Here is a 12,220-nt window from a genome sequence, read left to right on the forward strand (position 1 = left end):
TGATTGAAACCATCTGGACTGCAGGGGGGTCACGTGTGTATGAGAAAATGACATAAAGTTTTAGATCCCCTTATGCTTTGCTCCAGACCCAGACAATTCTTGGTTGGATGGTGCCGAGGTGAAGACCGTTCAGCTTGAGGGCCAACTCCTTAGCCTGCCCACCCCCAGCCCCCCATCTTCCTTATCCCTGTATCCCTCCTCCGGCCCCGCCCCTCGTGCACTCTCCGCGCGATTTTCGTGTTGCCTCGGAGCACACCCCTCCGCCAGGCTCCAGAAGCCCTCCCTCTCCGTCTGGGGTGGAGGCACACCTCCTCCACGCCCCCTCCGCTCAAATCTGCTCTCCCTCCCTAATCTCTCCCTCCAGCCCGGCCGGGTGCGGATGCCGGCCGCCCGTCCTCTCTCTGGGAGCAGCTCCTCCTCCAGGCTGCACGGCTCCATTCAAGCCCGGTTCCGTGCAAGCGCCCAGCCTGGCTGGGGAGCACAGAGGTAAGTGCGTCTGGCCGCAGTCCTGGCTTTCTTGCCCGCCTGCCAGCCGGCTAGGAGATTGCCTGCTTGCCCCAGTGTCCTTGCTCCAGGCTGGCTGGCAGACGGGAGGGGTGCCGGTTCCGGCTCTGCCCCGCCTGCCGCTGCAGCCCTAGCCGGTTTCCCGCTATTCACTCCTTGCCCCCGGCGGTGTTCCCGCTCTGTGAGTGTTTGCATCCTGGCGCCCAAGCTCGGGGGGACTTCTGGGGACTCGGAGGAGCAGGGCGGCTGCAGGGGACTGCCCTCCGGGGGGTCCAGGCAGGCTCTGCTTTCCCGCCGGCCGGGGCTGCGGTTGGGGGTGGGGAACATCCAAACGAGGGTCTGGGGACGTGCAGAGTGTGGTGTGCGAAGAGGTGACTGCAGTCGGGGAGGCCCTGGAAGTGGGCTTTGCAAGCCGCCTTGTCCCCTGGACATGCCCAAGCTGCTCTGCAGCGGCTGTGGTAGCGTGTATACAGGCTCCTTAGAGAAAACACACTCTCTCTCGCGCGCACACACACACACACACACACACACACACACACGGAACTTCAAACAAAGGAAAAGTGACTTTGTACTCTAAACAAATTAAACTGTGTTTATAGGGAATGATTACCTTTCCTTTTTTTTGCCCTTCTTAAGTGTACTAAGTATTAAAGATACATATTTCTTAAGTGACCCAAGACTAAAGGAACACACTTTAGCCGCCGTTTATGGTACCTGATCCAAGAATTTAGTAATTTAGGAGAGTTCAAGAGAGTGAACATTTTCAAGTATTTCTAAAGACAGATTATGGTATTTCCTGGGATCCTTATGTGAATGTGGTCGTTTATATTACTTGAATATGAATAAAACAACTTCACTAACATAATTTACCTTGTTGCTACCGTAGTCCAGCTTTTACTTGTATCCCCATGCAGGTGTTTCTGTTGTTTGGACAGCAGGGTTTGGGGAAGGAAGGGTGAAGAGGTTATTACCCCATCTCCAGGACGGTTTTGAGCTCTCTCTTACATGCACGCACTGCAGCTGGCTATATTAGGGGAGAGCCACAAGGTCCAAACCCAGGTGACTGCATTATTATTATTACTTTTTCCTTCAAGTAATAATCTCAGAAGGTGAATGTCTTTACTGATGGAATTTTTCAGAAGTAGGGGTTTCTAAAGGAACAGAAATTGTCTAGGTTCCAGAAAGTGAATCAGAGGCTGAGACCAGATTGCTTGTAGTCTGTTTTCCTTGCTTAAGTAAGGGCAGCAAAAAAGCAAGTGCTCAAGAAAAGCCTGTTGAATGCATGGAGTGAATGAAATAAAGGCCTTCTGTACCCTTGATATACAGCTCCAACGCGACTCTGTCTCTGAAGCCTTTTTTTTAAAAACGATTTTATTTATTGATTTTTTAGAGAGAGAGAGAGAAATGGGGTGGACCAGGAAGCATCAACTCATAGTAGTTGCTTCCTGTATGTGCCTTGACTAGGCAAGCCCAGGTTTCGAACCAGTGACTTAAGCATTCCAGGTCGATGTTTTGTCCACTGAGTCACCACAGGTCAGGCCAGACTCCACTTTTCTAATTTTCACAATGTTGAAGCCCTTTTTAATTGAACGTTTAGATTGTGATTGGCTTGATAATTAGTACAGATTTTACTCTTGAGTTTGTGGACTCATTGAGGAAAGAGGAATGACACATAGAAGAAGTTTCAGATTATAGAAGCTCAGAGAAGGAAACACTTAGGAGCCAGGGTAGCTTTGTAGAAGAGAAGGGGCTTGCTTCCTTTAGGCCTTGAAACCAAGTGTGTTTCTGAAACTAGTGAAGAGTTTCTGGGGAGAGTTTTCAAGAGAAGAGAGAGGAGGAGAGCATTTGGGTTGGAACTAGGGAGAAAAGTAAGACTTACTACTGAGTATCCACTCTCTGCAACATGCCATGCTCTCGCTTTCATCTTCCAGTGTTGTGAAGTAGCATTGTTATTCTTGTTTTAAAGAGAGGGAATTCTTGTTTCCAAGATCAGAAAGATAAATAGCCTGCTCAAGATCACACAAGTAATAAGTGGTAGAGCTAGAATTCCAACTCCCCAAGGTCTGACTAAAGCTTACGCTTCCTCGGCTGCCTTCTACAACGGGCAGTGGGAGGTTCAGTTGAAGTGGACTGTGGTCAGCTTAAATTCTGGCTCAGGAGCTGGAACTTTATCCTACACACATTGTCTAGCTTTTAAAGATTTTGGATAGGAGCAGTGATGGGCAAGTAGTGTTTTTAGAAGATTAATGTGACATTTGTGTTCCGGAATGTGAGACACTCATCACAGGTAAAGGAAGTAAAAAGAAAGCGAATGTAGGTTAAGATATCTGAATGTTTAAATTCCGGCCCCATTTACCCTTCAATAGCTTGGTTCATGGGATAAGAACTAATTGCACTGACCATAGGGCTACTGGGGGTCAGAAAAGAGCTGGGTATGACCAGGCGAACATTGAAATGGACTGTGTATGTGGAACCACACAACCGGTGGTGTGTCCTTTATGTTCCCCCCATGTTTTGCAATGCTTTGGTGAAAGTTGTTTTGTTTCATGACTACCCTGGACCCTGGGATGTAGATCAATATTATAATTTGTTTAAAAGCCTTTATTCAGTGGCAAAGTTGAACTCCAGACCATGGCCTCTGCCCTAAAGATTTAAGTCAAAATGCCCTTTTCCTCCCCACATTCCCTTCTTTCTTTTTTTTCTCAGAGAAAGAGAGAGAGAGAGAGAGAAAGAGAGAGAGAGGCAGACAGGAAGGGAGAGAAATTAGAAGCATCAACTTGTTGTGGTACTTTAGTTGTTCATTGATTGCGGTACTTTCTCATAGGTGCTTTGACTGGGGCGGGGGGCTCCAGCTGAGTCAGTGACCTCTTGCTCAAGCCAGGGACCTTGGGCTCAAACCAACAACCTTGGACTTCAAGCCAGCGACCTTTGGGCTTAAGCCAGTGACCATGGGGTCATGTCTATGATTCCATGCTCAAGCTGGTGAGCCTGTGTTCAAGCCAGCTGGACCTATGCTCAAGCCAGTGACCTTGGGGTTTTGAACCTGGGTCTTCAGTGTCCCAGGTCGACACTCTATCCACTGCACCACTGCCTGGTAAGGCTCCCTTGTTTCTGAAAAATGCTAAATTTTTAAACAAGACACTTAGTACAGGCAAGGTAAAAATAAATTGAGATTTCCCCCTTCCCTTCCTCCCTCCCTCCCTCCCTTCCTCCACCCCTTGCTTCCTTCCTTGCTTCCTTCCTTCCTTCCTTCTTTTTCCATTGACTTGAGAGAGGGAGAGAAGGGGGATAGAGAGAGAGAGAGAAAAAAAAAAAAAGAAAGAGAGAGAGAGGCATCAACTCATTGTTCCAATTAGTTCTTTTTAACCAACACTCACAGGTACTCTCCTGTGTGCCCTGACTGGAATCCAACTTGTGACCTTGGGGCACTGGGACGACGCTCTATTCATTGAGCCACCTGGCCAGTGCTGAGATTTTGTAATAATTAAGATAAAACATACATTTATTTCATTTTTTATTTATTTATTTTTATTTTATTTTATTTTTTTTGTATTTTTCTGAAGCTAGAAATGGGGAGAGACAGACAGACTCCTGCATGCGCCCAACCGGGATCCACCGGCATGCCCACCAGGGGGCGACGCTCTGCCCACCAGGGGGCGTCGCTCTGCTGCGACCAGAGCCACTTTAGCGCCTGGGGCAGAGGCCAAGGAGCCATCCCCAGCGCCCGGGCCATCTTTGCTCCAATGGAGCCTCGGCTGCGGGAAGGGAAGAGAGAGACAGAGAGGAAGGAGAGGGGGAGGGGTGGAGAAGCAGATGGGCGCTTCTCCTGTGTGCCCTGGCCGGGAATCGAACCCGGGACCTCTGCACGCCAGGCCGATGCTCTACCACTGAGCCAGCCGGCCAGGGCCTCATTTTTTTGTTATAGAGAAGCAATAGGATGGATGCCTTTGGATAATGACTGAGTGGAAATTCTAAAGCGATGTGAAAGCCAGGATTTAGAGATGTGCAAAGTTCCTCCTGTCTCTCCACATTTCTTACAAGTTGATTGTGTTGTTCTTATATACAGTCAGGGGGCTTATAGGACCATTGAATACCCAAGGTTATTGCCAAGCCCTTTGATTCTTGGCAGATAATGGGCACAGGAAGGGCAGCAGTGGGTGGAGCCACTTGAGTAGAATTGTTTCCCTCTTTGTGTACAATCTAAATGTCGTGCTCTTCCCTGTGCAACGTTAAGCCTTTTCCTCTAACTTTGTGGGAGCTCTGAAGACTTGGTTCTTAGGCCATGGAATGTGAGATAGTAGAAAGTTGCACGAAAAAGGAACAGGCAGAAAAACCAAATTCATCAACTAGAGAAGTTTTATTTTAATTAATACTAGCATCAGCAATGTTGTTTTTAAAAAAAAAAAAAAATGCAAAACTAAAATATGACCCCAGGTTTTCATATCCCTTTTTACCTTTAAGGTCCTCTAACTGGAGAGTTGCTGTATGGAAAGGTGCTTTCTTATGTGAAATTCTCACTAGCACCTCTGAATGTGTCAGGATGACCCAGTTTGGGTTTTGGAGCTCTGAGGGATGTGACCTCTCAGTATAGGGGACTTAGAGTCTGAAGATATGGATTAAAGTTCCAGCTTTACTATTTCTTTAGAAGTTTCTGGAATTTGATGTTGGAGGAGTCTCTTAGCTCAGTTTTTCCTCATTCTTCTAGATCAGGGTAATCCCCTAGGACCAGATGCGGTTCGTGCCCTGATTAGTCCCCTGGTTCCTGCTCTCCCATTTTGTATGTGGTATTACCAAAAGCCATTTTGTTTTATTGATAGCCTCTAGTTATAGATCAGAAGGGAAATCTATTAAGGGTTTCCTTCAGAGAATGATATTTTGGTATGAGTTCCATTGAGAGTTGGAGGTCTCAAAAAGAGATTTTCGTAATTCTTTTATGTAAATATCAGAGATGTTTGGTTGCATTTTTGGGTCATTGCTCACTCACACAGTTGTTAATGTTTTTATATTTGGTCACCATTGTCTTTTCTTCGAGAGACAGAGAGAGATAGGAAGGGAGAAAGATGAGAAGCATTGTAGTTGCATCACCTTAATTGTTCACTGATTGCTTCTCATGTGTGCCTTAACTAGAGGACTCAAGCCAAGCCAGTGACCTTAGGCTTCAAGCCAGCTACCTTGGGATCATGTTGATGGTCCTGCGCTCAAACCCGTGACCCCACACTCAATCTGGTGAGCCTGTGCTCAAGCTGGATGAGCCCATGCTCAACCTGGCGACCTTTGGGTTTTGAAACTGTGACCTCAGCATCCTGGGTTGGTGCTCTATCCACTGTGTCAACGGGTAGGCATTTTTATAATTTATAAAGGAGTGATTTAGATTTCCTAAGATAGCAACCAGGGGTCCCCAAACTACAGCCCGCGGGCCACATGTGGCCCCCTGAGGCCATTTATCCGGCCCCTGCTGCACTTCCAGAAGGGGCACCTCTTTCATTGGTGGTCAGTGAGAGTACTGTATGTGGCGCTGCAAAGCACAGCGTCGCTCACGTACAGTACTACTTCCGGTGACGCGGGACGCACGCTCACAGCTCAGGAAGTGCGTCATATCACTTGTTAGGGCTAGCGGTGACAAATGTGGAACCGGACATTGACCATCTCATTAGCCAAAAGCAGGCCCGTAGTTCCCATTGAAATACTGGTCAGTTTGTTGATTTAAGTTTACTTGTTCTTTATTTCAAATATTGTATTTGTTCTCGTTTTGTTTTTTTTTTACTTTAAAATAAGATATGTGCAGTGTGCATAGGGATTTGTTCATAGTTTTTTTTTTATAGTCCGGCCCTCCAATGATCTGAGGGACAGTGAACTGGCTCCCTGTGTAAAAAGTTTGGGGACCCCTGGCTTAGACAAATAAAACTGGAATATCCTTTTGATAGTCAGATGTAAACTCCTAGCATAGTAGAACCATTTGACTATTTTAACCTATTCCACCTCCAGATATTCTTAGATCTCTCTCAAGAGATTTATTTTACAACCTGCCTAAGAAATGTTTTCTGAACTTTCCTGATTGACGAACACAGATGATCTCTTTGTATTTAGCCTAAGTTTTGGGGTTTCTTTTATTTCCTTTTACTGTTTTCCCATCCCTCTTCCATGAACAGATATTCACAGTGAACACAGTCTTTCCTGGATCCCAGCGGTGGCACCGCATGCACAGACTGTCGCTTTCCATTCCTCTGGCTCATCAAACTGAGCTTTCTCTGTGTTTCTTTACAAGCTGACTCTTTAGACCTAGGATGACACTTGTTGCTTTGTGTTTTAGACAGAAAGTCAGTATCAGCTATGCTGGCAATCAGAGCTTTTAGTTTGAAGAGAGCCATTTGGAAATAAAATGTGCTCCCTCCCACACTCAGTCTGAGTGATTGTGGAGCATGTTGTAAACTCTGGAGATGAATTTTTCAAAAAATTATCATTGAAAGAATTTTGCCCAAGTCCTTTAAGGTCTTAAAAAGAATCCAGCCTTTGCAAGATTGTACTAAAAGTAACAGACTAGCCCAATTAAGGCCTTTCTACAAGTGTGGGAATCATTTGTTTAAACTGGACATTAGGATCCCCAAGAAAATAGGATAGAAATAGTCTGCTTAACCTTTTGTTAGTAGCATAAGAAATAAAACCTTTTTAAATGGACCTCTGTGATAAAGGGCTGCAGTGATTAGAATGTGCTGGTTAGATATGCTCTGGTGGTCAGTGTTCTGGAAGCTACTTTGAGCAAGTGTCAATATTAGTGGCTTTTTGTCTTCCTTTGATATGAAGTTGGGATCTTTAGCTAAGGACAAGTTTGAATCTAGATATTTGTGGGTATTTTTTCCCCTTCTCCCTATTCTTCCTCTTCCCTAAGACTAACTGGAGTGGGGTAGAAGTTGCTTCTAATCAAGGTCAGTGTCCTGGGATGTTCTGTCAGATACTAGTCCCCAAGGAAGTGCTCTGTATTACTATTATTTATACACTATTATTTCCTCCTTCCTTCCTTCCTTCCTTCCTTCCTTCCTTCCTTCCTTCCTTCCTCCCTCCCTCCCTCCCTCCCTCCCTCCCTCCTTCCCTTCCCCCCTCCCTCCTCCCCCCCTCCCTCCTTCCCTCCCTCCCTTTCTTCCTCCCTCCCTCCCTTCCTTCCTTCCTTCCTTCCTTCCTTCCTTCCTTCCTTCCTTCCTTCCTTCCTTCCTCCCTCCCTCCCTCCCTCCCTCCCTCCCTCCCTCCTTTCCTCCCTCCCTCTCTCCCTCCCCCCTTCCCTTCCCTTCCCTTCCCTTCCCTTCCTTCCTTTCCTTCCTTTCCTTCCTTCCTTCTTTCCTTCTTCTCTTCCTTCCTTCTTTCCTTCTTCTCTTTCTTCCTTTTTTCTTTTATTTTCTCCTCTTTCCTTCCTTTTTTCTGTCTTTCTTGTGTTCAAAATTTATTGAATATCTGCTGTGGAAAAAGCTCTGGGCTAGTGCTTTAAAGCAGTGGCCCCCAACCCCTGGGCCGTGGACCGGTACTGGTCCGTGTGCCATTTGGTACTGGTCCACAGAGAAAGAATAAATAACTTACATTATTTTGGTTTTATTTATATTTAAGTCTGAATGATGTTTTATTTTTAAAAAATGACCAGATTCCCTCTGTTACATCCATCTAAGACTCACTCTTGACGCTTGTCTCGGTCACGTGATACATTTATTTGTCCCACCCTAAAGGCCAGTCCGTGAAAATATTTTCTGACATTAAACCGGTCCGTGGCCCAAAAAAGGTTGGGGACCACTGCTTTAAAGCATCTATTTGTTCTCTTACTGCTTTTTTTTTGCAGTAAACATGCTTAATATTAGGTGTTTGATGAATCAATGAGTGAGTAATGTTAAGAAATTAGATGGAAAATTGTTTTTGGATATGGATGTTGGATACCACCTGATTCACACACTGCTGTTGGGAAATGACTGTTTATATATCACTCTGGTTTTTGCTGAGATCACCCCTGATAAGAAGGCTCAACATATGGAGATAGAGTTTCTAGTGTGTGAACAGAGCCCAGTCAGTTATTTTTCCTATTAGTTATGTTAGATTACACTTACTGTTGCCAGGACCTTCGCTTAACATACATAGTATCCCCTGCATTGGAAAGTGCCTGATGGGCCCATGGTTCGTAGTTAGGATTGCCTGGAGAAGTTTTTCCTGAAAGCCTGGTCTTGTCACTTGAGCCAGAGGGATGGATGGATTCTAGATGCTTAGACCCAAAGGGCTTCTCCACAAGCCATAGTGATCCTAACACTATTACCAAGTCCAAGGGAAATGCAAGTTCTTTTGAAAATTGTATACTAGTATGGGGAGGGAGGGGTTAAGGCTTTTTGCTTCTTGGTGGACACTAGAATCTGTACACAGAGACTTTGAGATGAAGAAAACCCAACTTTAAATGAATATTTCCTACTGTGGGGTTAGGGAGAACATGGAAAAATGAGATTTAAGGTCAAAGTATTTATTTGAATCCTAATGTCTAACTAATCAGAGACATCAGTTGTAAGGGTTTTGTTTTGCTATTCCCCCCCTCATCTGTGTTTCGACAGGATCTGACTTGAATTAGAATAGTATTTATGACCAAAACGTTTATACAGAAAATGATGGTGGAGTCATGGGAGCTGAACGGAGGACACTTTATGTCTTATTTCAGAGGGACCATTTTTAAATCCCCATAAGTAGATCAATGGTCAACATTAGTAAGAAAAAACTTTGCTGACAGGTATTGGTAAAATAACATCTAGCAGCCTCTGTCTATTCCAGGACTAGATCTGAGCAATAAAGCCAGTTTGGGAATGCTGTCTTGTGCCCAGTTCTGCCCACATTCAAGTCGCCTACATAGTTCCCATGTGTCTGTCCCTGGAGGGCTAAGGGCAGATCTCAGGATGTGAGGCTCAGACTTGGTCGAAGCCACATCAAGAGCTGGTCCTGGTCGGTCAGCATTATTTTCTGTGGTTCGTCATCACCAGGATTGGGGGTGTGGGGAGGTGGGTGGGTAGGGCAGGGAAGAAAAAAATAAAAGGGCATATAGTTTTGTGGAAATCAAGTAAATAAATGATAAAATTAGAACCCTTCCCCCCACCCCCCCTTTCACTGACTTGGACTTTTGTTCTATTAGAAACTCTTATCACTTGAGGTCGTTTAATAAATAGAGTAACTAGCTAATGGCACTGGGGCTTCTGTATGTCGGTGGGAAGAACCCTCCTAGATGATCCTCGATATGTATTTGGGTTATGCCCATTTTACTTCTTTCTTTTTCTTTAGGAATATTCTGGCTTCAGTGTCTAGATTCTTTTAGGGCTATGGAGACCAGGGGCGGGGGACTGAGTGTGATGTGTTGCCAGACATGAGAGACGTTTGCATTTAGACAAATCCCCAGGAAAGAAGAGACAGAAAAGTTTAGACACAGAGCATAAGGATTGGGAAGCCAGAAGGAAAAGGGCATGTAGTGTAACAGCTTGGCCAGTGTGACCATCTCTGCCAAGCTGGGCCTGGTGGTTGGATGATAGGGAACTGCAGAGGAGATCTTATAATCCACGTCATTCCTTAAAGAAAAGGATGATTTTTTTTCTTAAGAGAAATTATAGTGTATTACCTTGGGGTTTTCTTTGTTTATTTTTCTTTTTGTTTGTTTGTTTTTAAATTACATGACATATTCACAAGTGATACCTGAGTGAGTGTGTGTTTAACTCTGTGCCAAGCATGGTGGTGGATAAACAAGACAAGTATGTGAAAAAAATAATCTGAGTGTAGAACATATAATTGTTGCCTAAAGAAGTACATAAAGTATTATGTTATCAAGCTTTCAACTGTGAGTTACATACAGGGGGTACGGGGCCTCAGCCAAGGCTTAGGACTTGCAGGCTCGTGGCCGAATCTCGCACTGCATGGAGGTTTTTGGAGATGTTGCCGTGTCCCAGGGCTCAGGCTTTGGCCCCCTTGTCTTCTCTGTCTGCACTGTTCTTAGGTGATCTCATGGTTTTGAAGTACTAGCATTTGTGGAGTGTTTACTCTGTGCCAGACTCCATTATAAGGGCTTTAGTGCACTAGTTTAATCTTCCAGACCAATTTATGATTTAGGTACTGTTATACTCACTTATATAAATGGAAACTGAAGTACAGAGAAATGAACTTTTTTTTAAATTAAAAAATGTATTTATTGATTTTTTAGAAAGAGAGAAACACTGATTTATTGTTCCACTTATTTATGCATTCACTGGTTAAATCTTGTAGGTGCCCTGATCAGGGATCGAACTGTAACCTTGGCATTTAGGGACGATGCTCTAACCAGCTGAGCTACCTGGCCAGGGCAGAAATGAACTTTCTTGAGATCATACAGCTCATAAATTGAAGAGTCAGGATGTGAACCTAGGCAGTTGGAGACTGGATACCTCTTGGCGTTCCTTTCCTTTTCCTTTTCCTTTCCTTTCCTTTTCTTTTTCATTTCCTTTCCTTTCGTTTTCCTTTTCATTTCCTTTCCCTTTCCCTTTCTTTCAGGTGAAAGGGGAGATAGTGAGGCAGACTCCTCCAAGGCAGCTATCCTCAATGCCCGGGGCCACGCTTCAACTGATGAAGCCACTGGCTGCAGGAGGGGAAGAGGAATAGAAGGAGGAGGTGGGGGAAGAAGTGGATGATTGCTTCTCCTGTGTGCCCTGACTGGGAATCGAACCGGGATGTTCATATGCAGGCTGATGCTCTAGCCCAGGGGTCAGGAACCTTTTTGGCTGAGAGAGCCATGAACACCACATATTTTAAAATTTAATTCCGTGAGCCTGACCAGGCGGTGGTGCAGTGGATAGAGCATCGGACTGGGATGCAGAGGACCCAGATTTGAGACCCCGAGGTCGCCAGCTTGAGCGCGGGCTCATTTGGTTTGAGCAAAAGCTCACCAGCTTGGACCCAAGGTTGCTGGCTTGAGCAAGGGGTTACTCGGTCTGCTGAAGGCCCGCGGTCAAGGCACGTATGAGAAAGCAATCAATGAACAACTAAGGTGTTGCAACGTTCATTGAAAAACTAATGATTGATGCTTCTCATCTCTCTCCGTTCCTGTCTGTCTATCCCTGTCTATCATTCTCTCTGACTCTCTGTCTCTGAAAAAGGAAAAAAAAATCTTAAAAAAAAACAGAACAAACAAAAAAATAAAATGTAATTCCGTGAGAGCCATACAACAACCTGTGTACTTTATACATTATCCAATAAAAATTTGGTGTTGTTCCGGAGGACAGCTGTGATTGGCTCTAGCCACCCGTAACCATGAACACGAGCGATAGGAAATGAGTGGATTGTAATACGTGAGAGTGTTTTATATTTTTAACGTTATCATTTTTTTTATTAAAGATTTGTCTGTGATCCAGATGCAGCCATCAAAAGAGCCACATCTGGCTCGTGAGCCATAGGTTCCCAACCCCTGCTCTAGCCACTGCGGCCAGGGCCAAGGATACCACTTTTTTAATTTTATTTTTTATTCAGTGAGAGGAAGGAAGCAGAGACAGACTCTGCATGCACCTCAACTGGGATCCACCTGGCAAGCCCACTACGGGTGATGCTCTGCCCATCTAGGCCGTTGCTTGGTTGCTCAGCAACCAAGCTCTTCTTAAAGCCTGAGGTGGAGGCCATGGAGCCATCCTCAGCACCCAGGGCCACTAGCTCCAATTGAGCCATGGCTGCAGGAGGGGATGAGAGAGAGGGGAGGGGG

The 12,220-nt window shown here is 45.2% G+C and overlaps 1 protein-coding gene across 1 annotated transcript in view; it reads left to right on the forward strand.

The window, feature by feature from the left end:
- Positions 1-232: 232 nt before the first annotated feature.
- DENND2B (DENN domain containing 2B) overlaps positions 233-12,220 on the forward strand; it is a 179,814-nt gene continuing 167,826 nt past the window's right edge. Inside the window, exon 1 of the mRNA XM_066366231.1 lies at positions 233-486. The gene's annotated coding sequence lies outside the window, so the exon portion shown is untranslated. The remainder of the gene's footprint in view (positions 487-12,220) is intronic.

This window comes from Saccopteryx leptura, chromosome 1 (assembly GCF_036850995.1).
Source record: "Saccopteryx leptura isolate mSacLep1 chromosome 1, mSacLep1_pri_phased_curated, whole genome shotgun sequence".
Lineage (NCBI taxonomy): Eukaryota > Metazoa > Chordata > Mammalia > Chiroptera > Emballonuridae > Saccopteryx > Saccopteryx leptura.